Raw genomic sequence first — 24641 nt, 5'->3', positions numbered from 1 at the left:
TGTGGTGGAGTCAATACTGAATGGTGACTACCAACACTCACTGAACTACTTTCAAGTTAACCATAATTGTTTGGGGCTAAGTTCCATTTCTTTTCCAGCAAGCTTTTGTGGTGGAACCCTCAGAGCTGTGTTTTAAGCTTGTTGTTGTTTAGTTGTTCAGTCGTGTCCGACTCTTCGTGACCCCATGGACCAGAGCATTCCAGGCACTCCTGTCTTCCACTGCCTCCCGCAGTTTGGTCAAACTCATGTTGGTAGCTTCGAGAACACTGTCCAACCATCTTGCCCTATGTCGTCCCCTTCTCCATCTTTCCCAACATCAGGGTCTTTCCCAGGGAGTCTTCTCTTCTCATGAGGTGGCCAAAGTATTGGAGCCTCAGCTTCACGATCTGTCCTTCCAGTGAGCACTCAGGGCTGATTTCCTTAAGAATGGATCGGTTTGATCTTGCAGTCCATGGGACTCTCAAGAGTCTCCTCCAGCACCATAATTCAAAAGCATCAATTCTTCGGCCATCAGCCTTCTTCATGGTCCAGCTCTTACTTCCATACATCACTACTGGGAAAACCATAGCTTTAACTATACAGGCCTTTGTTGGCAAGGTGATGCAACTTAATAAATAGTCAAAATAAATAAATGAAAAATTAAAAAATTGTCCAGAAGAAGTGTGGATGCACATGAAAGCTTATACCCAGAACAAATTTAGTTGGTCTCTAAGGTGCTACTGGACAATTTTTTTAATTTTTATTTATTTCCACTGCATCAGACCAACATGGCTACCTACCTGAACCCAGAACAAACTTAGTTGTTCTCTACGGTGCTACTGGACAATTTTTTAATTTTTATTTATTTATTTCCACTGCATCAGACCAACACGGCTACCTACCTGAATTAATAAATAGTGTTAGAGTGTGTGTGTGGTTTTTTTTTTTGGGGGGGGGGGAGCTAAAGCCAAGAAATTAATAAATGATAGGATTTTGATTTATTGAGATATGGATGGAAGTACAAGCTGCAGAACTGTGTCCTGGCCTGGCTTATGCAAAACAGCAAATCTGTTAACATGACAAAAAGTGTTGATGGGCCACCTGAGAGCAATCCTTTGGCCTGGGGAGACAAACGTTGCCAAGGGGATGGGATGTGTGTTTGAGGAGATAGGAAAAGGGAGTCTTGAGCAAGGGTTGCTGGGAAGGAGGAGGAGGAGAAAAGACTGGGATCCATTTTGGGCAGGATGGCTGAAGGCAAGCTGGAAGAGATGCCTCAGACTCCATGGCTTCACTGCTGTGGGGGAGAAGCCCCTCTTGAAATGACCATGCTGTTATGTCTGGGCTCCCTCCATTCAGACTGAAGGTGTAAATAGGTGAATAAACTAAATTTCTTAAAGCTATGACGGTCTCTGCCATTTCTCAATTCTCCAAAGAAACATGGGTGAGTGCCTGGAATCCCATGGACTCTTGCCTCCGCTCAGCAGAGAGAGGGGGAGACACCCAATTTTTGTAACAATAGCTATTTTAGTGTTTTGATGCTCTTTTTCTTACTTTTAGGTTGCAATCCTACTCTTACATGGGAATAAGTCCCAAGGATTGCACTGTTCATTATGATATGGTACACAGAGGAAAAACAGGGTTTTCAGGGGTTTTGTTCTTTTTTTAAAAAAAAAAATAAGACCCATAACTTTCTCTGAATTAAACACACACACACACACACACACACACACACACACACACATGAAAATGCTTTTTAGAGGTGGGGAAACAATCCATCAATCTTTCCTCAATAAATCTTTTTCAATAAATTAGAGTGGGCAATAAGAGAAAAGATACAGAGGCCTCTATTGCTTGGGTGAGATTACATCCAATTATAATTTCATTTTAAATTTCAGCGTGACATTTGTGAGAACTGGGTCCTTCAAGTGGAACTGTTGTTCTACAAACAAAGATACGGTTCAAGGACATGATCCAAAACAACAACAACAGAAGTATTGCACATTGTTCTTGTTTTATAATTGTTTGATGCCACAGGATTACTTTTTTTGTACTCAGCACTTAGCAGAGAAAAATAAAAATAAAGAACAGGCTAATATTTGTCGGGAGATAATTAATTCTGAGGGACTCACACTGCAACTCATTAAAAGGGAGCAGATTGATGGCATCTGTTGTAACATTAAAGCAGATCTCCCCAAAGTAAAGCTTTTATACGTTGATTCTTTTCTCCACCAATCAACCACTGCAAGAGGGGGAAAATGAAGGATGACATCTACACCAAAGAGATGCCATGAAAAATAAACACTTTGAGTCCAAAATATGAGCAGGTGGTTCATACACTCTTTGTATTCTCCCTTCATAATTTAAAAATGGTTTACCTTCCCTGGTAGCGTGAAGATGAGCAAGGAGAGCAATTTTTCATGTAAATGCTCCAATTAGGTCTCAGAATAATTCAGGAGGATAATCCATTGTGGATTATCATCATCTCTCTGCGCCCAATAATCTGTGCAAGGAGCTACTAGTGCAGGTTTCTGTTTTGCCAATAGGTTTGGGGGAGAAATTTGAACTGGGTGATATTTAAAAGGTAGGCCTAAGAAATCCAAAACTTTTGAAACGATATATGGACCAAAATGTGGCCATCCTTTGAAATTCACACTTCTCTGAATTTTGCAGTGCAGTTCACCAGCAAAGTAATGTGTATAAATAAGTGAAAGTAGGGTAAAGTGTACATAAACATGCATCTATTAGTGAAAATCAAATTCAAAATACGCATTACATTTGCTTTGCTCAAATGTGTGTTTGTGTGGCATACAAAACCTGTTTACTATGAGAAACTGCTTCGCCAGAGTGGTGCATGCTCTGGTTATCTCCCGCTTGGACTACTGCAATGCACTCTACGTGGGGCTACCTTTGAAGGTGACTTGGAAACTACAACTAATCCAGAATGTGGCAGCTAGACTGGTGACTGGGAGCAGCCGCCGAGACCATATAACACTGGTCTTGAAAGACCTACATTGGCTCCCAGTAAGTTTCCAAGCACAATTCAAAGTGTTGGTGCTGACCTTTAAAGCCCTAAATGACCTCGGTCCAGTATATCTGAAGGAGTGTCTCCACCCTCATCGTTCTACCCGGACACTGAGGTCCAGCACCAAGGGCCTTCTGGTGGTTCCCTCACTGCGAGGAGCCAAGTTACAGGGAACCAGGCAGAGGGCCTTCTCGGTAGTGGCGCCCTCCCTGTGGAATGCCCTCCCACCAGATGTCAAAGAGAACAACAACTACCAGACTTTTAGAAGACATCTGAAGGAAGCCCTGTTTAGGGAAGCTTTTAATGTTTGATGTATTACAGTATTTTAATATTTTTTTGGGAAGCCACCCAGAGTGGCTGGGGAAGCCCAGCCAGATGGGCGGGGTATAAATAAATTATTATTATTATTATTATTATTATTATTATTATTATTATTATATGCTGGTGAATACTTTTTTAAAGCGAATTGCTGCAGAAAAGTGGAGAACTGCATTTAATATTGGGAAACTGAGTAACTGACAGAACTGAAAATGCTGGTCCATCCATCCCTGTTTGCCGGTTTTAGTTTTGTTCCTCTAGGACAGTCTTCATTAAGCAGGTGCCCCTCAGATGTTTTAGACTACAGCTCCCATCCGCCGCAGCCAGCATGGAATTGTAGACCAAAACATATGGAGGGCACCAGTTCGACAAAACTCTCCTAGCATCTGCCCAAGGTCAGATTTACCTCTTCTGCCATGCAAAACTAATGTTACATCAGATTTTGGTTTACTTGGCTTACTGCAACTATTGAAAGCAAGGCATAGTGTGAACCTTTGTGGGGAAGAAACAGGTTGATGATCAAATCATTTGTTGTTGTTTAGTCGTTTAGTCGTGTCCGACTCTTCGTGACCCCATGGACCAGAGCACACCAGGCACTCCTGTCTTCCACTGCCTCCTGCAGTTTGGTCAAACTCATGCTGGTAGCTTCGAGAACACTATCCAACCATCTTGTCCTCTGTCGTCCCCTTCTCCTTGTGCCCTCCGTCTTTCCCAACATCAGGGTCTTTTCCAGGGAGTCTTCTCTTCTCATGAGGTGGCCAAAGTATTAGAGCCTCAGCTTCAGGATCTGTCCTTCCAGTGAGCACTCAGGGCTGATTTCCTTTGATCTTGCAGTCCATGGGACTCTCAAGAGTCTCCTCCAGCACCAGAATTCAAAAGCATCAATTCTTCGGCGATCAGCCTTCTTTATGGTGCAGTTTTCACTTCCATACATCACTACTGAGAAAACCATAGCTTTAACTATACGGACCTTCGTTGGCAAGGTGATGTCTCTGATTTTTAAGATGCTGTTTACGTTTGTCATTGCTTTTCTCCCAAGAAGCAGGCGTCTTTTAATTTTGTGGCTGCTGTCACCATCTGCAGTGATCATGGATCCCAAGAAAGTAAAATCTCTCAGTGCCTCCATTTCTTCCCCTTCTATTTGCCAGGAGGTGATGGGACCAGTGGCCATGATCTTCGTTTTTTTGATGTTGTGCTTCAAACCATATTTTGCGCTCTCCTCTTTCACCCTCATTAAAAGGTTCTTTAATTCCCCCTTACTTTCTGCCATCAAGGTTGTAGCTTTTGCTAAATGCATAGCATGAAACTGTGCCTGGGTTTATCCTTATTTAGTTACAGGCATGGAAAACAATTCCATCCATTTATCCTATGAGTGAGGAAGCTCTTGCCTTTCAGGTGCAATTGGAATCCATCTCCATGCCCAGTAGTCAGGCATGATGGGAATATAGTTTGGCAACAACTGGAGGTTCAGAGGTTCCCCATTCCTGGTTTAACCCTTCCGCAACAAGCTGTGACCATGATAAAGATTGCTTTCCATAGCCCGATGTGGCTAGGAGGCTTAGAAGAAGAGGTGCTGTTGTGGGAATGGATTTTTGAAAAAAAAGCCAAAGAATTTGCATGCTTTTCAGGGAAACAACAGAGTACCTTGTTTTTCTGGTTTGTTTTTGGAGCAAATTTAACAGCATTTTACCCGTCGAAGTTGAATAGCCCCCCCCCTCCCCGTTTTGGACAGCTTTGCTCATGAGTGACCTAGAAAGATAAACTAAGAACACTTCATTTTCCATTAGCTGAAACCCAGCTTTTATTATGTGCTGCATGTTGCTGGTTTCTCTGTCAAGGTTATCAGCTCTTCGAAACAATGGCGTGGCAAACCGTTTAATTGCCTTTCCCCCACAACCTGCTCAAGTTGAAGAGTTTGAAGTGGGCTTTGTGCGGTTCCAGAACTCCATTTAAATCCAGGTCTAATTAAAGCATTATGTGAATAAAATGCAGGTTGTCCTTGTCAAAGCTTGATTAAGGTGACCATAGAATGACCTTAAGTAACCAGTGATGTAAATGGATTCTAAAACTTCTGTCACAGTTCCCTGAAGGAGCTGGTCTGAGACTTCTAGAATAAGATGACAAAGCATTAGAGGAAAAATAGGTGAGACAAATCCAGAAAATGCCAAAATCAGGTCTGGCTCCAGGTTTTGAAGAGCCTGGGGTAAGATGCCAGTGATAGACTATACTCCTTAAGCAACAAAGACTGTGATAATGACATATATTTCATATATATTTATATAGTATTGGTTTTTAAACAAATACAATAACCATTAAACACTTATCCAGCAGTACGTTTCCGAGCACAATTCAAAGTGTTGGTGCTGACCTTTAAAGCCCTAAATGACCTTGGCCCAGTATACCTGAAGGAGCATCTCCACCCCCATCACTCAGCCCAGACACCGAGGTCCAGCTCTGAGGGCCCTCTGGCGGTTCCCTTACTACAAGAAATGAGGTTACAGGGAACCAGGCAGAGGTCTTTCTCGGAAGTGGCACCCACCCTGTGGAACATCCTCCCATCAGATGTCAAGGAGACAAACAACTATCTGACTTTTAGAAGACATCTGAAGGCATCCCTGTTTAGGGGAGTTTTTAATGTTTTATCACATTTTTAATATTCTGTTAGGAGCAGCCCAGAGTGGCTGGGGAAACCCAGCCAGATGGGCGGGGTAAAATAATGTTATTATTATTATAAAGGCAGAATTTAGAGAAAGGAGTTGGCCTTTAATTACAGATATAATGGAGAATACTTTATTCCAAAAAGTTTTTAACCTGGGGCCATTCCCTCCAAACATGAATAAATGAACCAAGCTTCCAACAGCTCTTCCAACATAAAGGGGGGAAAGGAGGGGTAATTTTTTGCCAGCCTGGTATCCCCAGTGACACTCCATGCTCACTCAGGGAGCCAACAGGTTAAAAGGGGGGTGGAATAGGAAGCAGTGAAGATGAGGAGGTAGAGCAGTCATCCTAGTTGCTGCCCAAAGGAAGAAGGCAGGTGACTGAACACTTCTTCATCTCAACTTTTCATTGCTGTTGCTGATTCTCCACTGAAGCATGTGGTAATGATGGTGAGAAGAAGCAACAGCACAGAACTGTGACTGATGGTGGGTCCTTGCAGTATGTTGAGGCCTGGCTGCTGCCCAAGGATGCTCTTGGCAGTCATGTCTATTCCCATGACTATAACATATTAGTGTGTCTCTGTGTGATGAATTCCTTTCAGCATTATTTCTGTCTCTTTGGCAGCTGATAATGTTGGGATCTAGGGACGCGGGTGGTGCTGTGGTCTAAACCACTGAGCCTAGGTCTTGCCGATCGGAAGGTCGGCGGTTCGAATCCCTGCAATGGGGTGAACTCCGGTTGCTCGGTCCCAGCTCCTGCCAACCTAGCAGTTTGAAAACAAGCCAAAAGTGCAAGTAGATAAATAGGTACCGCTCCGGTGGGAAGGTAAACGGCATTTCCATGTGCTGCTCTGGTTTTGCCAGAAGCAGCTTAGTCATGTTGGCCTCATGACCCGGAAAAACTGTCTGCGGACAAATGTCGGCTCCCTCGGCCAGTAAAGTGAGATGAGCACCACAATCCCAGAGTCATTCGCGACTGAACTTAACTGTCAGGGGTCCTTTACCTTTACCTTTTTAATGTTGGGATCTAGGCAAAATTCTGTAGCAAACCCAAAATTCTGTAGCAAACCCAAAGCCCACATAAAATAAGGAAATGATAGTAGTGCAAACATGCGCAAAGAAAATCTGTGCTCTAGTGGACAGGATTGTATTTAGTCCTCCCCATTCCATGCTGCTTCTCTCTAACTTTTTATAACTCCTCCAAGGTACTGGGCACCACCACCACACTGTTGCATCTGAGCCACATTGAGTTGTGCACTCATGCAATGATTAGGGCATTTCCTCACACCATATAACACTACAGCTCAGAGCAATGTGGTGATCCATTGGTCCTTTGCAGAAAGGAAGAGCTGCTTTTGACATTGCTTCAGTCCCTCCATGGCAATTTATTGTACAGGAAAGGGCCATAGCTCCAAAGTACGGCACATGACTTTTATGTGAAAATCCGAGGTTCAATCGCTGGCCTTTCAAGGCAGGGCTGGGAAAGTGGCCTCTGTCTGAAACACAGGAGAGCTGCAGCCAGTGAGTGTAAGAAATACTGAACTAGATGGGCCAATACTCTGATTTGGTTTAAGGCAACTCCCTATATTCCTAAAGAACCTAAGAGTGAGAACCAGTTATTCCATTCCAGTGATACTTCCCTGTGTTCTCGGTTCAAGGCTTAAGGCCTCCATCCACAGCTGGAACGCTTCTCTGGATCAATACAGGAGGATTTGCTCCATTTGCATCCCATATCCAATGCTTCCATCTGACAACACCATGTGATGCTTCTGTAGCTCAGCTGCGTGAGGTGGCCAAAACCAGGGCCGGATTTAGGTTTGATGAGGCCCTAAGCTACTGAAGGTAACGGGGCCTTTATATGTCCAGCTGTCCTTTGTCAACAACAAATTGTCGCTGTTTCTTGTGTTGAATATATACTGTATGGTAATTTATGGACCTAATAGGTATCTAAAGCCATTCGCACATAACAAAATATGTATTTTATCAAAGTGATTGTTGAACTGAAATACAATTAAGAAGAAGCCTACACAACACAAAACACTGTTGCTGAATGTAGGTTTTATTTTATTTGGTTTTTTTATCTCATATTTTGGAAATGTACATCCAGGTTTTTTTCTCCTTTAATTTTTTTTTTTTTTTTTTTGAGGCTGCCAAGAGAGTGGTGCCCTAAGCTATAGCTTGTTTAGCTTATATGTAAATCCAGTACTGACCAAAACCCTAACCTATGGTAATCCATAAGTCAGTTGCCTACATGTTTAGCACATAAATAATTTCTCTCATTCTCTCTCTCATTGAAAGGCAAGGGTTTAAAGCTATAAAAACAAAATGGTGACCTCAAATAACCATTCTTGTGCAAAACTTTCTTCATGGAAGGCCACCTGCTCCCCCTCCCCTTTTAAATGTCTCAAATACTAGAATAGAAATAGCACATAAAAACCGCAATAGCTTTTCAAAAATAGTCATTATGGAAAAGGTTGCCCATCCTACTGCAAAGCTTTCCATTCAAGGGAATGTACTAAGCTCAAGTGCCATACATAATTGCCTACCACACTGCCTGTATTTTAAGTGTAGGCTACTGATTGGGAGTACAAAGGAAGCCCATCAAAACAGAATTCAGTAGAACAACCATTAACTCACAGTGCTGTGGATCAACGCCTCTGCAGATCTTGAGGGAAGAAAGATTAAAGCTTGGCAACCGTAGTAAGGTGCTAGAATGAGAACCATTAAGAGACATCTAACACAGGCCCACAAAGAGAGGGAAGAATCAAGGACAACAAGTGTTCACCACTGATTAAACTGAAGTGGGACAGAAGATGCTAAGCAATCATCATCATAACAGCTACTGCTGGGGAACTGTTGAAAGCTCTCTGTGAATTAGGAAGCAGCTTCTCGTTCATTCTCAACTACTGATTCATTCAGGGATGGTTGGAACCATAGAGTTGGAAGGGACCCTGAGAGTCCAATCCCCTTCAATGCAGGAATCTCAACTCTTCTTCTCTTTCTCCTCTTCTTCTTCGGTGATCACTCGTAGCCACGTAAGATTGTCTTCCATAAACACATTTTGGGGGTTTGGGATGGGTTTTGGGAAGACACCTGTGTGTGAATTCGTTTTGTGTGTGTGTGGATCAGTGCATGGACCTCCAGAATGAATTAAGTTCGTAACCAGAAGTACCACTGTATGTTTTTAAAGTGCATTTACTCAGAAATAAACATGTCTGACTGCAAGGGAGGGAGGGTGTCCTGTTTTAAGATTTAAATGCCCTACAGTGGTACCTCGGGTTAAGAACTTAATTCATTCTGGAGGTCTATTCTTAACCTGAAACTGTTCTTAACCTGAGGTACCACTTTAGCTAATAGGGCCTCCTGCGGCCACCGCCGTACAATTTCTCTTCTCATCCTGAAGCAAAGTTCTTAACCCGAGGTACTATTTCTGGGTTAGTGAAGTCTGTAACCTGAAGCATCTGTAACCCGTGGTACCACTGTATATGAAATTGCTGGTTTTTATTTTGTTTCTGGTCTGTGGGTGCTTGGATGGTTTGTGTGTGTGCTTGGTCCTATTGAAATGACCAAAGTGTTTATTTATTCCCAGATTAGCATTGGAATGCCCCATTTTTCTTCTAGGACCCAGGAACGCTCCCATTACTTCTTACCAATGGAGTGTGTGATTTCTAGCTTAGGTGAGAACAGCACCATAGAAAGGGTGGCCTTTTTGGGAGCACTGCAGTAGCGTCAACAACCCTCCACCACTTCCCCTCATGTGCCTGCTTCCCCCCATCTTTTTTACAGCTTTTACATCACTGTTCATCAGCTGATCTTTGTCCTGTGATTAGCTTTCTCTGAGACCAAGACTTGTTTGGTAAATGTTGAATTTCCTAGCCAGGTTAAATGGCGGTGGTAGGGGGCGCCATTTTGTGGTGCGCCTCATGTGCCAAAATGTCTTGGGCTGGTCCTGCTTTGGTACATTAGCTTATGATCTGGATGGGGGGCAAAGGTTAGTGAGCATTATTTCCTCAGGACACCCTTTCTCCATGCTCAATCTGAGGAGGGGAAAAGAAGGGGAAGAAATTAAAACTAACTCCCATGTCCTACTGTTATAAGGGAGAGAATAAAGTTTGGCAATCATCAGGGTTTTTCTTCTTCTTCTTTTCCCTCAGAGAGAACAAAGTGAGAAGCAATTATGTTGCTTGGGCTACAACATTAACTTAAATTAACAGGGAAAACATTTAAAAAGCTAATCTAAGTTCCATAAATGCTTTGCCATCTTGCAAATATAAAACTGAAGTGGGTGGGTGGGGGAAATAAAGTGCTCCCCCCCCCCGCACTTAGTGTAATAATGCACTTCAGTTAAAGACAGATAAAAGGGGTGTGGGAGAATGTACAACGGTGCCACCAAGAGGATTCAAAACATGGCTGTGTAACATTTTAATCACACATGTGCACACTCACATACTCACCAGGAGGAGGATAGCTTACAGTTTTCTCTGAACTAAGAATTACATGGATTATTCAATGGATACATTTCAGTCCTATTAGAAGCTGAAAGGGACTCCAAGGGTCATCAAGTCCAACCCCCTGCAATGCAGGAATCTGTTGCCCAACGTAGGGTTTGGACCCATGACCCTGAGATTAAGTGTCTCGTGTTCAGCCAATATACCAGAGCATGTACCACTCTGCTGAGACAATGCATGGACAGGTAAGAAGGTAAAAGGTAAAGGACCCCTAGATGGTTAAGTCCAGTCAAAGGCAACTATGGGGTTGCGGCACTCATCTTGCTTTCAGGCCGAGGGAGATTGGGTCCTCCCTTAAAGAGGGCACGTGTTGTGGTGAGACCTTGCAACCAAACCCTGTGTTGTGGGTGGGTGTGATTGGATAGCCACAACACCCAATTGGTAGGCCCCTCGATGCTGGGTTTAATTAGGCCAATGGGATGCTAAACAGATCAAGGGACCTATATATACCCATGCACATGACCCAGAGTTTCTTCTTTCAGTGCGTGCATCAGAACACCTGTCCACCTCTCCCTACTTTTAGGGCTGTGCGCTTGACCTTGCTATGCCATCGTGTGTCATCTGTCGTTGGGACAGGGGCACGGCAGGAATTTTCCCCACTTGGCTGATTGGCTGGTGCCATTTGGGTGTCGCCTGCCACATAGCAAATCGTCACGACTCGTAAGGTTTCGGATCGGCTCTGGTTCAGGTGATAGGGATGGGGGAATGCTCTTGCCATCCCTATGTGAAGGGTATTCTGTTAAAGGAATCCAAGGACTCAATGGTTTGGTCAACCTGTGAGGGGGTTGTGCCTGTGGCTGAGTCTAGGGGGACATTTGGGTGGTGGACATAGCCTGTTCCTGGCTTTCTGGCTATCCAGGTGTTCACCCTTGGCTGACCTATGCTGGTGCCCTGGGTCAGCGCTACCTGCAACAGTGCAGGGAGCTAGTCGAACCAGAGCCTAGGCAACCACTCACTTGCTGTAATCAATAAAGTTGTGGCCTAAATTCTGCCAAAAAACAAACCAAAATTTGAGTCTTGTCTGAATTTATTTAAGGGGGAGGTTGAAAGGTCTGAATATGTAACTGGCGTTTGTCCACAGACAGCTTTCTGGGTCATGAGGCCAGCAGGACTAAACCACTTCTGGCGCAACGGAACACCATGATGGAAGCCAGAGCGCATGGAAACGCCGTTTTACCTTCCCACCACAGTGGTACCTATTTATCTACTTGCACTGGTGTGCTTTTGAACTGCTACGTTGGCAGAAGCTAGGACCCAGCAACATGAGCTCACCCCGTCATGGGGATTCAAACAGCCGACCTTTTGATTGGCAAGCCCAAGGGGCTGAGTGGTTTAGACCACAGTGCCACCTGCACCCTATGGGCAGGTAGGGTCTCAGTGAGAATAGGATGCTCAACTAAATGCAGCACTAGCCTGATCCAGCAGGCTTTTCTCATGCTTTTATTCACGTTAACTACAATGGGCAATGGGAAAGCCATAATTGTTTCTCTTTTGTAGCTGCACTGCAGAAGATCTAGCACACAAGTATACATTTGACTATGGAAATGTGTGATGTGGACATCAGCATAAGTCAAAATTGCTGCTTCTCTTTATTTATATAGCAGGGAAACAATGCAAGAGACATGAAGTCACATGGCTTCATTCACATGGAGAACTGTCACAACAGGCAAACCTGCAAAAATCCTCAACAACAAGCAATTTACTATCCCAGCAGTTGGGCTTCCTTCCCCTTTTTGTCTTGTTTATTACTGAAGCAATTTGCATCAGGATGAGTGCCTTTTCCATCAGCTCATATTTTTGCTTCTCCTGCTGCTTGATCCTGCCAGGAAAGCCTAATTTTCTCACATTGATACCTGCCTGTTGCCATAGAAAAGAGATAATGTCTCGGATTTGACACTGCAACTTTATGACTGCATAGAAAAGGTATGTCTTTGTGCTGAGTAGCCTTGCTTTGAAACAGGAATCTGATAGTTTTGCTTTGAAACAATATCTGATAGTTAAAGGGGAAAGAAAAATCAGGGTGTTGTTTCAAAATTAAGCCAATTATCCATATAGGCAATAATACTCATACTCCAAAGTCTTCTTCTTCTTCTTGCATACCATAGAAGCACAGTGCAAACATGCAGGTTTACTCAGTAGTAGGGTTGGGGGAGAACATTGAGTCTGTTTGCATTTTAATGAGAAACCACCTAATTCACACTTCTCAATCCAATATGCTGTGTGTGTGCCTCTCTAAATAACTGTAGCATAATGAATAAATAACTTGCTGATAGCCCTTATTCAGCCCATTTCCATGGCTACAAAAAATTCTTACGTCCTTTTCTATGACTCCTGTGCTTGTCCATCCTTCAGCTTCCAGATAATGAGACCACTGCTGTCTAAGCATGCTATGGACCAGAGTATGGAAACCCTATAGGAGAAAATTTCTTAATGCAAACGAGGGAATGAGCTGCAACTATCAGGACACAACACTTCCTGGCACCTCTTTGCACTCTTGCAGTTGGTCTAAAACTGCTTGCTTATTTGTTTCCCCTGATTATTTTGAGTCTCCAATGAAAGTGGTTTGATTACCTAGCACTTGTGAATATGTTTGAAAAGGGTACAGTTCTGTTCTAAGACTTCAGGCTATGCAGTTGACATACACGCTGTCTCACCAACACAACAATTAGAGATCCAATTGACTAATTTTTTTCCCTGTGCCAACTTTCCCCTGCAAGTTAATTGTGTGGTGCTTTTTTTTTTTTTTTTTTGTAACATTGCAATAATTTAATAATTGCTTTCAAAGCAATTATCTTTCCTAAGAGGAAAACAAAGCACAGCAAAAAAGAAAGAAATCACAGATTGTAAACTGCAGCTTGGCTTTTTACAATGGTCTGCTTGAGGATTCACATGGCCAATTTGCAAGGGGGTTGTCACTTGATTACTGTAGTTTGCAATCTTCCCATCTTAGTCAATACGTAGATAATTATTAGGCTTCTTCAGTCACATAAGGGGTAGAGCAGGAATGAGCATGCTGCCCCTGCCCCTTCTACCATGCCAGTTGCTGCTTCCCTCAATGAAATGAGGGCTATTGTTTGCAGCGGGGAGCCTGCCATCCTGACTGTGCTCTACTTGGGCAGAGAAGGCTCCCCACTACAGGCATTCCACCCCTCATGCATGGAGGTTGGTGCAGACTGCAATGAGGCTGTGACAAAGGGGACAAGACCCTCATCCAGCAGTAGTTGGCAGCTCAGGTCAGTGAGACTTGTTAGCTTCCTGTTGTCCACATGGCTGCAGCATACTGAGAGTGGCAGCGAGGGTGGTGCAGTGCGAACGTACTGGTGGACCTAATCCATCACTCCTACCAGTGTTTTCCATCATGGCAACTTTGCCACCATTTTGTCCTTCCACCAAGTAGGCTTCATCAAAGCAGGCGATGGGAGGTGAGGTTCCCTGCCCATCACTGTTGGCTCATCCCCATTAGGCGGGGCGAAGCCACAAAGTCAGGCAGCAGAAGCCCCCAGATAGCACCCCTATGGGTACCCTACCACCTTTGCCACCAGTGCAGAAGTGACACTGATTTCCAGTGAGATCTCGCGGAGGCAGAGGGGCAGCATGGCAGCACTTCCTGTTTCATCTCAAGTGTCAAAATAGGGCACACCACTCTGCCCTCTCGTCATTATCTTATGAAGGGGATAATGACTGGAAATGGCTACTGACATGGTTCAATCAGCGGCCATTGGGAAGGAAGTGCAAAACTGTGCTATCTTCACAGATATTTCTGCTTTCAAAGAAACTGACCATACACGTTTGGTACATTATAACTGTTCCATAACCTTTTAACTTGGAACTCACCCTTCTTTAGAAGAGGCCATCCATAAAACACAATAGCCAACATCGCATAACAGCAATACTCTGTAGATTTCTGACCTCAGCAGACAGTATCACAACCTTCAACAGCCTATAAAAAGTTGAAAATCTTCAAGTGCCTAAAACTGTACAAAGTTGATATCAGCCTTAATTAAAGAGGAAGTGCTATCCCAAACTAGGTAGCTATTGCTGAGAAGGACCTCTGGTGGGTGACTGAGAAACCTTGTCAATATCATCAGAATAATTTGAAGTTTCTTTCAAAAATACTACATATATTTTGCAAATGAGAGTTTTTGCTAACATTATTCAGTACTTTTGGCTTCCCACAAACACCACCAGGATTCCAGCTGAGAGCTCCTTGGATTTTCTGCAGATTTGGAGGAGACAGGACAAAATTTCAGTAGCAATTCTTTCTAATTGGGCATCAGTGAGACCACTCATTGATCTTTGAGCTATCAAATATCAGATTTTAGAATGTTGTATTATTTTATTGTTGTTAGCCGCCCTGAGCCCGGCTTCAGCTGGGGAGGGCGGGATATAAATAAAATTAATTATTATTATTATTATTATTATTATTATTATTATTATTATTACTATTATTACTATTATTATTCTCTTTGAATGAAACTTGATGGCACCTTAGAAATGTGAAAAAAACCACTGGGAAGTTTTAATATTATCTTAACTCTCCCCTGCCCCCATCTGAATGCCAGGTAATGTTTTGGAGAAAGCTGGTGGAAATCTGAAGTTCAGCTTAGTGAGGAGACTGAAGTTGCCAAACTTCTTTTCTTGATCGTCAATCTCAGGGGGTTGTTAAACAAGAAGAAGCTTTAGGATTCAGACAGTGTTTTCTCCTCTACTGACTGCTGAAGATGGACCGGTGGAGCTTTGATTTATGTTCTCAGTGCTCAAGACAAATGCAGACAGCTCCAAAGTTGTACAGTCCTAGTTACGGTTGAAAGAAACTGGGAGGGGAAATGGCAAAAGTGTTTAAAGGCCGAATGCTTCCAGTAACAATGGACCCAAGGAATAAAATTTAACAAGGGGTCTCCCCCCCCTTTTTTTTTTTTGCTGACAGATTGTTTTCGTCTACAATAGATGTTTTCTTGGCACAGGTAGTGAGAGATGAAAAAATGCCGTGAGCCAAACAAGCTAAAGTGGTCAAGTCAATTACTGAGCTTTCCCATCCTCCAGCCATAATTCCTGTATCTCTTCTTCCAGTCAGCATCTGCCACTTAAAAATGAAGTGTTCCAATTTGACCTGGAAGATGGATTTCGAATCCAAAAAGTCCCCATGCTTCAGGCTGTTGTGCTGCTATGGAGCAATTCCTCAGGGAATTAAGACACAGTCCCTGTCTCTACTGCACTCCCTTCTGGGACTCGGAATGGCTGGTAATGTTACTGTAGGGAACACATTGTTAGCTTTTCACTATCTTCCTGATGGCTTCCTCTTCGCCAGGATACACTGCACCCCAAAAATAGGACCTTGGGTGGGGTGAGAATCAGGAGGAAGGGATCCATGACTCTTGTGTAATAAATGATGCTAGTAATTTGGACATAGGTACTGATTCTTGCTACTGCAATTCAGTAGCAAGAAATGCAGATTTGAAATCTTATGGGACACTTCATGTTTTTGAAGCCACCATGTTAAGATTTGAAATCCAGAATCATGTGAGCAGAACCGGTCACCTGCCACTCTCTGTGGGAGTATGACTTTTTGAACCATGATGAGATGGGATGAAGCCATGGAAAAAACTGTTGTAATTATTATATATAGCACTTCATGAGATACTCAGGATATGTTCTCCATATAATTCTTATTGCCATGTACAGTGGTACCTTGGTTTTCAAACTTAATCCATTCTGGAAGTCTATTCCGAAACCAAAGTGTTCCAAAACCAAGGCACACTTTCCCATAGAAAGTAATGCAAAATGGATTAATCCATTCTAGACTTTTAAAAACAACCCCTAAAATAGAATTTAAACATGGATTTTACTACTTCTGTTGTTGTTCTGTTAATGGTTCTCTTGGCTTTGCAACTTTTATTCATTTCCACAGTCACACAATCAACCAATCAATCAGTAGCTGAACTGGGTTCGACACAGTCACAAAAACAAATTAACTGAAAAAGCCACACAAACAAAAACACACAAAAAAGCAAAAGCACCAAATATAAGCTCCAAATATCTAATTGGAAGTGGGGGACTCAAATCAGAAATGGAACCCTCAAACAGGAAGAGGAACTCTCCAATCGGAAGTGGAGGACTAAAAACAGAGCACTTTCGGCTTCTGAAAAAAAGTTTGCAAACTGGAACAGTCACTTCCGGGTTTGCAGTGTTTGGGTTCCAAGTTGTTCAAGAACTAAGCTGTTCGAAAACCAAGGTACCACTGTATATGTTTCCTAAATAAACTAATTTTGGAGGAAAGGTCTGCTAGTGTAAACTAAGCATGATCTGAGAGGATAGAGAGGGCTAGTGCATATGAAGAGATTGACTGTGTATTTTAGCTTCAAAATTATGAGTATTAAGACTTTGATCCTGCCACAAAACATTTCCTTGAAAACACTGTAAATAGATTCCAAATATTCAAATATTTGCATGCCATTGCAGAGATGGAAAATTGTGAATTAAGGCATTAAATTACACTTTGAATTTAACTGAAGGATCTCCCCTCTGGTATATTATGTGTGGGGAGCTAAACTCTCTCATTCCCACAGAGCTCTCAAAAGAGAAGGGACATCATTTTGCAACAGTGCCAAGTTTGCATTGTGATGGGAATGCTTTCAATACCTGTTGACAAGCCAAGTCATTTTATCTCTTCAACCCCCCTGTTCATATTTCTTTAACTTGGATCATTACCTTCCCTACCCATAATACATTCTGCTTGCTTCATGTATCCTTAATAAGAAGCCTTCGTGTATTTTTGGGTATGGCTGGGGTCCCTTTTTAATTGTGCATTGTTTGTTTTTACAGTGAATAGGTTGAAGTAAATGAGGCTTGAAGTGAAGAAACAGCTTGAAAGGCGTCTGCTAATTTATCATCTCAGGTGTTAGCAGCTACTATTAAGAGTCCAAATGGATGGTTAAAGTACCAGATGTACTCACCCAGAGTTTTAAAGTCAAATACCCTTCAAATTCTTCCACCATGAAAATCTAATCTAGGGAACAGTGTTTCTTCAGCAGAAATCCATGCACTCAAACAAACCATTAAGGCTGTGAACAGCACCTGTTTATGCAGACTGCAAATTGCTCGAGCTAATAAAATGAGGGGGGGAGGGTGTTCTCTGAAATACTCTAATCTCTTCTAAAAGGTCCAGGTATGATCTACAGTGGGAGTGGGCAACCCTATGGATGTTGCTTAATTATATCTCTCAATGCGCTCTATGTGGGGCTACCTTTGAAGGTGACCCGGAAACTACAACTAATCCAGAATGTAGCAGCTAGACTGGTGACTGGGAGCGGCCGCCGAGACCATATAACACCGGTCTTGAAAGGACTACACTGGCTCCCAGTACGTTTCCAAGCACAATTCAAAGTGTTGGTGCTGACCTTTAAAGCCCTAAACGGCCTTGGTCCAGTATACCTGAAGGAGCGTCTCCACCTCCATCGTTCTGCCCGGACACTGAGGTCCAGCGCCGAGGGCCTTCTGGCAGGTCCCTTGCTGCAAGAAGCCAAGTTACAGGGAACCAGGCAGAGGGCCTTCTCGGTAGTGGCACCCGCCCTGTGTAACGCCCTCCCACCAGATGCCAAAGAGAAAAATAACTACCAAACTTTTAGAAGACATCTGAAGGCAGCCCTGTTTAGGGAAGCTTTTAATGTTTAATAGGTTATTGTATTTTAGTGTTTTATTGGAAGCTGCCCAGAGTGGCTGGGGAAACCCAGCCAGATGGGCGGGGTATAAATTATTATTATTATTGTTGTTGTTGTTGTTGTTGTTGTTGTTGTTGTTGTTATTAGCCCTAACTGGCATGGCTGATGGTCAATACTGAGAATGAGTTGCAGCCTGACATCCAGAAGGGCAAAAGCTCCCCATTCTTGCTTCACAGTGTATAAACAAGAAATGGCAATGTATAGTCCAGTTCACATATGGGATATTCATAAACTCCTTCAGAAATGTCAGTATTCATCAAAACTCTTTTTGCTTAAAAAAGATTCACCTCAGCAAGAACCCAATGCCAGGGTCTGGCTGGGCCTTGAGAAACCAGGCCACATTTAGGTCTGGAGCCACAGTCCTTGCAAGATGAAGCTGGGAGAAGTTCCCGCACTGTTGACATAGCAAGGACAGAAGAATATGCCCCTAATGTTTATACTAGGTCTGACCAATCAAGAGGCTTAATATTGTCTACCAATCACAAGAGGGTATGTCGCATACCACTCTTTCAATAGTTGCATGAAGAGGACTCTGATGCTAAACACACTGTGCACAAACAGTCCTTGGATAAGTCCCTGATGCCTCCTAATTCAAAATTTCACACTAGGCAACCATTTGTGACAATTTAGGACCACCATAGAAAATTCCACTATTATTCTTATTGTACTGTTTCTTTTCTGCCACTGGATATTCTGCTTGACACAGTGACTTCCTGATAATGATGGGAGAGCCAATTCAGTGTAGTATTTCAGAAATTGGATGGGCAGAAAGAAGAATTTTCAATCTCCTCACTGAGTAACCTCGACAAGCTTGTGAAGGATCTCAGAGTTCCCCCTCTAAAAAGTTTGAAAATATTTGCCCTAGAATAAGAAATCTGGCACCCAAAAACTCATTACACTATTATGTCAGTGTGCTTTCCAGTCTCACCACCACCACCACATTTGTGGAAGCCCTTCAAATGCCAATCATGTACAGATGCCCATATATTTATTGTAGGTTAGATACATAATATATGCTTTATAATTTATATTTTCAATCTCTCCATAGTTAGTGAGATTCTCCTTTGTCTGTTTTCCTCCAGTTGTCTCACAAGCATCTCCACAATCAACTAAAGATTGCAATCAGTGTGTTTCTTGATAGTCCCATGCATATCCACTCAGTACCTGTGAGTTTAACTGGACTTTGGACAAGCAATCCTAACTCCCAGATGGGAGCATCAAAGCTGAATTGACCACAAGGCGGGTGGTAGTCAAATTGCCAGTTTTTAATTTTTGTTGTTGTGGGAGCACAGAGGACCAGATTGGTCTCATAGATGGTAGCTGAGCCAATGTAAGATCTAGTGAATCTGAATGTTGGAAGATTTAGGAAAGATGGAAGAAAGTACCATATTTTTTGCTCCATAACTCACTTTTTCCCTCCTAAAAAGTAAGGGGAAATGTGTGTGCGTTTTATGGAGCGAATGCAGGCTGTGCAGCTATCCCAGAAGCCAGAACAGCAGGAGGGATTGCTGCTTTCACTGCGCAGCGATCCCTCTTGCTGTTCAGGCTTCTGAGATTCAGAATATTTTTTTTCTTGTTTTCCTCCTCCAAAAACTAAGTGTGTCTTGTGGTCTGGTGCGTCTTATAGAGCGAAAAATACGGTACTTATTCACACAGCAAATAGTCAAGCTATGGAACGTAGCTTGCCCAGGAGTCAGCAATGGCCAACAATTTGGATGACTTTAAAAGAGGATCAGACCGATTCATGGAGAAGAAGACTGTCAATGGCCAGTAGCCATGATGGTGATGCTGTACCTTCACAGCTGGAGCTGTCAGTGCTTCCAGATTCCAGTTGCTGGAAACCACAGGAGTGGAGAGTGCTCTTGTGCTCATGTTCTGCTCAATTGTTTCCCACAGGCGTCTGGTTGGCCACTGAGAATAAGTTGCCATTGGACAGGTCCAGCAGAATATTCTTATGTTCTTGGCCATCCCCCATTCAGGGGTTTATGCAGACTACCATTAGCAGGGATACTGCTGGTGGTAGTTTCAACCCATCCGCACTCTGAGTGAACACAGTGAAGACTTCTGCAGAAGGTGGAGACCCTGTGCTAGTGGAATCTGGCAGAGCTGACCAATTCCCAAGTACAGGGAAATGCCTGCAGTATCATATTGTGCTATGGATTGCTGTGTTGCACTCATGTATAGGGTTACAGTCTTCATTATCTTCTTGTATTGCTATATGTATTCCTTTTTGTTGCCTGATTTGTTTCAACCTTAATTTAATTCAGAAATAAAATAAAATTCCGTAGAAAAGGGGAAGGGGGACAGATTTCATTTTGAGCAATCATTCCCTTAGGCTTAGAGTGTCCTTGAACAATTGGTTTATAAAGTTATGTATTTTATTTTATTTTTTTACCCTATCTTGCTTGAATAGGCTTCTCTGTTTAATCTGATAATCTGAGCTGGTTTTGCAATGATGTATTTGTTCATGCAAGCCAATTTTTGCTCCGGTCCTTAGTTTTTCTTCCCTTTCCTGAAGTTGAAAGCAAGCTTTGTTCAACCCAGTGTTTCTAGAAATTTCTTTCTTTCTTTCTTTCTTTCTTTCTTTCTTTCTTTCTTTCTTTCTTTCTTTCCTTATGGAAGGAGAATAATTTTCTGGCATATGATTTCAGAAAGGCAGAAGAGATGGCGAGAAATGATTGGAAGGAAGGATACACTTCAAATGAAAGTGTGAACAAAGAGAGGGTGGAAAAATCTTCACTGCCTAGTTGTAGCTGACTGCTCAAATCCATTGTGTAGCATCTATTCAAGAAAGGTTCTTTAGCTAATACAACTGAAATTGTATCTTTCATTAAATCTGCATTTTCAGTGGGCGGGAATATTTCATCTCATCAGTAGTTACATAACGTCCCTGAGATCCCAAGACCAGCTGATTAGCCACTGGGTGATACTTCCCCTCATGTTAACATTACTCATAAATGATACCTTATTTCCTGACAACCATAAATACATTCCTGAATGCCATGTCTTGGGCAATTGCAAATTTGAAATCAGAATGGAAATTTCTTTACTTCACTTTACATTCTTCTCTGATACCCTGACTTAGGAACCAAGCAGACACCATGTACATTGCATGAATTAAATGAATATGCATGATTTTAAAAGTATGAGTCACAGTTTATGAGAAGCATCCAAATGGAAAGATTGGGATGGGGGTGTTTCATCTCAACCACCCAATGTATCCCTCTCCCATAGCCCTCAAGCAATGATTTGTATCAGTGTCCATGAGCAGTGTTTCCTCCCAAAGAAAATAGCAGCTTACACAAGATCAGAAAGGTCATTCAACCACCCAGTCATCCTAACAGAGAGTACGCACAATGGCTGACATTTCTACTCATCTACCTAGAATTGATGCTTTTGAATTATGGTGCTGGAGGAGACTCTTGAGAGTCCCATGGACTGCAAGAAGATCAAACCTATCCATTCTGAAGGAAATCAGCCCTGAGTGCTCACTGGAAGGACAAATCCTGAAGCTGAGGCTCCAATACTTTGGCCACCTCATGAGAAGAGAAGACTCCCTGGAAAAGACCCTGATGTTGGGAAAGATGGAGGGCACAAGGAGAAGGGGACAACAGAGGACGAGACGGTTGGACAGTGTTCTTGAAGCTACCAGAATGAGTTTGACCAAACTGCGGGAGGCAGTGGAAGACAGAAGTGCCTGGCGTGCTCTGGTCCATGGGGTCATGAAGAGTTGGACACAGCTAAACGACTAAACAACAACAACACCTAGATGAGTACTACCTACATAATTACTAGCCAATATTTTCTGGATTTCTCGACTGATGGACTGAGGAAGAGCAGAGATCCCATTATACTGCTCCCTCATGTTATGGACTCTTTGGGCAGTCATCATAAAAGATCAAATGACCAGCAAGCTCTGGTGGAGACAACATTTGTTGGGTTTCATCATACATCCATGTGTGCAGAGAGAGATACAAAACTGATTGTTCAGGCTGAATTTAGCTTATAACCCATTAATAAATCACCTGTATTCTATATCATAGAATTAGTGCTTGCTGGTCAGGAGGGTCTGCCATCTGCCCTAAGGAAAGGAGAAGAAGTTAATAGCTGTATGTTTTGGTTACCCTGAATCAACAGAGGGAAGAATTTTGTTCAACTGTGGTCAGTAGCTGATGCTTCTAATGTAAAGTACATATATATAAACTAACCATTAGGATAAATCTCAAGAACCATGAGTAGAAGGAAAATAGTCACTTGCACTGTTCCATAAACATTTATATAGGTGCTAACAAAACAGTTATGGGAATGATGCAATAATTAGTTTCTTCCTAGCTTCCACCTGCAGAAGAAATCTAGTATAAGGGTTAAAACCGCCCATTGTGAGTAAAAGTTACCTTTGCATGCAGGAAAGTATCTCTAGATCCAACCAGATGTATTTGTGGAGTTGTTCTATTTATCAATTTCTGTGATTATCATCAAATATTTGTGTGTGTGTGGTATTGTGTGCATGGGCATACTTTGGTAATATGTCGCCCTGAGGGAGGACAAAATCTCCCCTCCTTCCAAAAAAATCATATTTTCACAATTATTCCTTTTGGCACAGTCACTTCTTAAATAGATCTTCTTCCTAGGTAGAAATATAGGTCTTATTATTATTATTTTGTGCCCCCTTGGCTCGGCACCCTGTTAGGGGAACCGACCACACCACCCTAAATTGTGTGAGTCTGTGGTTACTGGCTGATTACATTGTCTGCTAGCTATCAATCTGTCCTTCTTTTTGCCCCCCTGAACCCAGTTACACTCCCAGAACCAACGTTTGAGAGCCAGTGTGGTGTAGTGGTTAAGAGCGGTAGTCTCATTATCTGGAGAACCGGGTTCGAGTCTCCACTCCTCCACATGCAGCTGCTGGGTGACCTTGGGCCAGTCACACTTCTTTGAAGTCTCTCAGCCCCACTCACCTCACATAGTGTTTGTTGTGGGGGAGGAAGGGAAAGGAGAATGTTAGCCACTTTGAGACTCCTTAAAGGGAGTGAAAGGCGGGATATCAAATCCAAACTCTTCTTCTCTTCTTCTTCTTTATAAGTGCTGAATTTGATGGTGTCTTTTGAGTGTTGAAAAGTGGGGTGAATTTTTTTTTTAAGCCCCCTTACTGCCTCTTCGGGACGCGGGTGGCACTGTGGGTAAAACCTCAGCGCCTAGGGCTTTCCGATCGCATGGTCGGCGGTTCGAATCCCCACGGCGGGGTGAGCTCCCGTCTTTCGGTCCCAGCTCCTGCCCACCTAGCAGTTCGAAAGCACCCCTAAGTGCAAGTAGATAAATAGGTACCGCTTTATAGCAGGAAGGTAAACGGCGTTTCTGTGTGCTGCGCTGGTGCTGGCTCGCCAGAGCAGATTCGTCACGCTGGCCACGTGACCCGGAAGTGTCTCCGGACAGCGCTGGCCCCTGGCCTCTTAAGTGAGATGGGCGCACAACCCTAGAGTCGGACACGACTGGCCCATACGGACAGGGGTACCTTTACCTTTACCTTTACTGCCTCTTCATCACATTTTATGCATTCCTTGCTTGTGTTACTGGAAAGGCTAAAATATCACACACTTTATTTACACTATCCTTCATTCCCCTCAATGCATTTGTCATAAACATACGGAATCATTATTTCTCAATGGGGGGGGGGGTACGCCCATCTTCATATTTACGTTCCATTAAGCTGTTTCAGATAAGTCAATTCAAACCAAGTGACAATAATATGACAAATTGCTATTTGATGAAGTGAATCAGAAGACTGAGTGAATAATAAGAGATTTCTCACCACCACCGATACCTCCATTGACATTCTGTTAAAACAGAGCAAACACAAAGCGGCACAGGAATCTAGAAAGCTGCCTTCATACTGAGTCATACCACTGATCCAACTAGCTCAATGCGGGTGATGCTGTGGTCTAAATCACTGAGCTTCTTGGGCTTGCCAATCAGAAGGTCGGTGGTTCGAATCCCTGCGACGGGGTGAGCTCCCGTTGCTCTGTCCCAGCTCCTGTCAACCTAGCAGTTCGAAAGCACACCAGTGCAAGTAGATAAATAGGTACAGCTGCAGTGGGAAGGTAAATGGCGTTTGCATCCATTCTGGTTTCTGTCACAGTGTCCTGTTGCGCCAGAAGCAGTTTAGTCATGACCCGGAAAGTTGTCTGTGGACAAATGCTAGCTCCCTCAGTCTGAAAGCAAGATGAGCGCCGCAACCCCATAGTCGCCTTTGACTGGACTTAACCATACAGGGGTCCTTTAACTTTTTTTAAACCTTTTTAATACAGGCTCTCCAGGGTTTCAGACAGGGCTCTCTCCCAGCCAACATGGATGTGGCAAAGGCTGAACCTGAGACCTTCAGCAAGCAAGGCAGAAACTCTACCACTAAGCTACAGTTCTTCCCCATTTAGATTGCACATCA

At 43.1% G+C, this 24641-nt stretch overlaps 1 long non-coding RNA gene across 1 annotated transcript; it reads left to right on the top strand.

Annotated features, from left to right (window-relative positions):
• The first annotated feature begins 5429 nt into the window (after positions 1 to 5429).
• On the top strand, positions 5430 to 15349 carry LOC308480668. Its single transcript, XR_013988209.1, has 3 exons — positions 5430 to 5522; positions 12311 to 12407; positions 15047 to 15349. It is a non-coding gene; the product is annotated as an uncharacterized lncRNA (long non-coding RNA).
• Positions 15350 to 24641: the final 9292 nt, after the last annotated feature.

Source organism: Podarcis pityusensis (genome assembly GCF_964106645.2).
Source record: "Podarcis pityusensis genome assembly, chromosome: 6".
In the NCBI taxonomy this organism is placed as follows: domain Eukaryota; kingdom Metazoa; phylum Chordata; class Lepidosauria; order Squamata; family Lacertidae; genus Podarcis; species Podarcis pityusensis.
The sequence above is the reverse complement of the archived record's forward strand: the minus strand, read 5'-3'. Positions and strand labels throughout refer to the sequence as shown.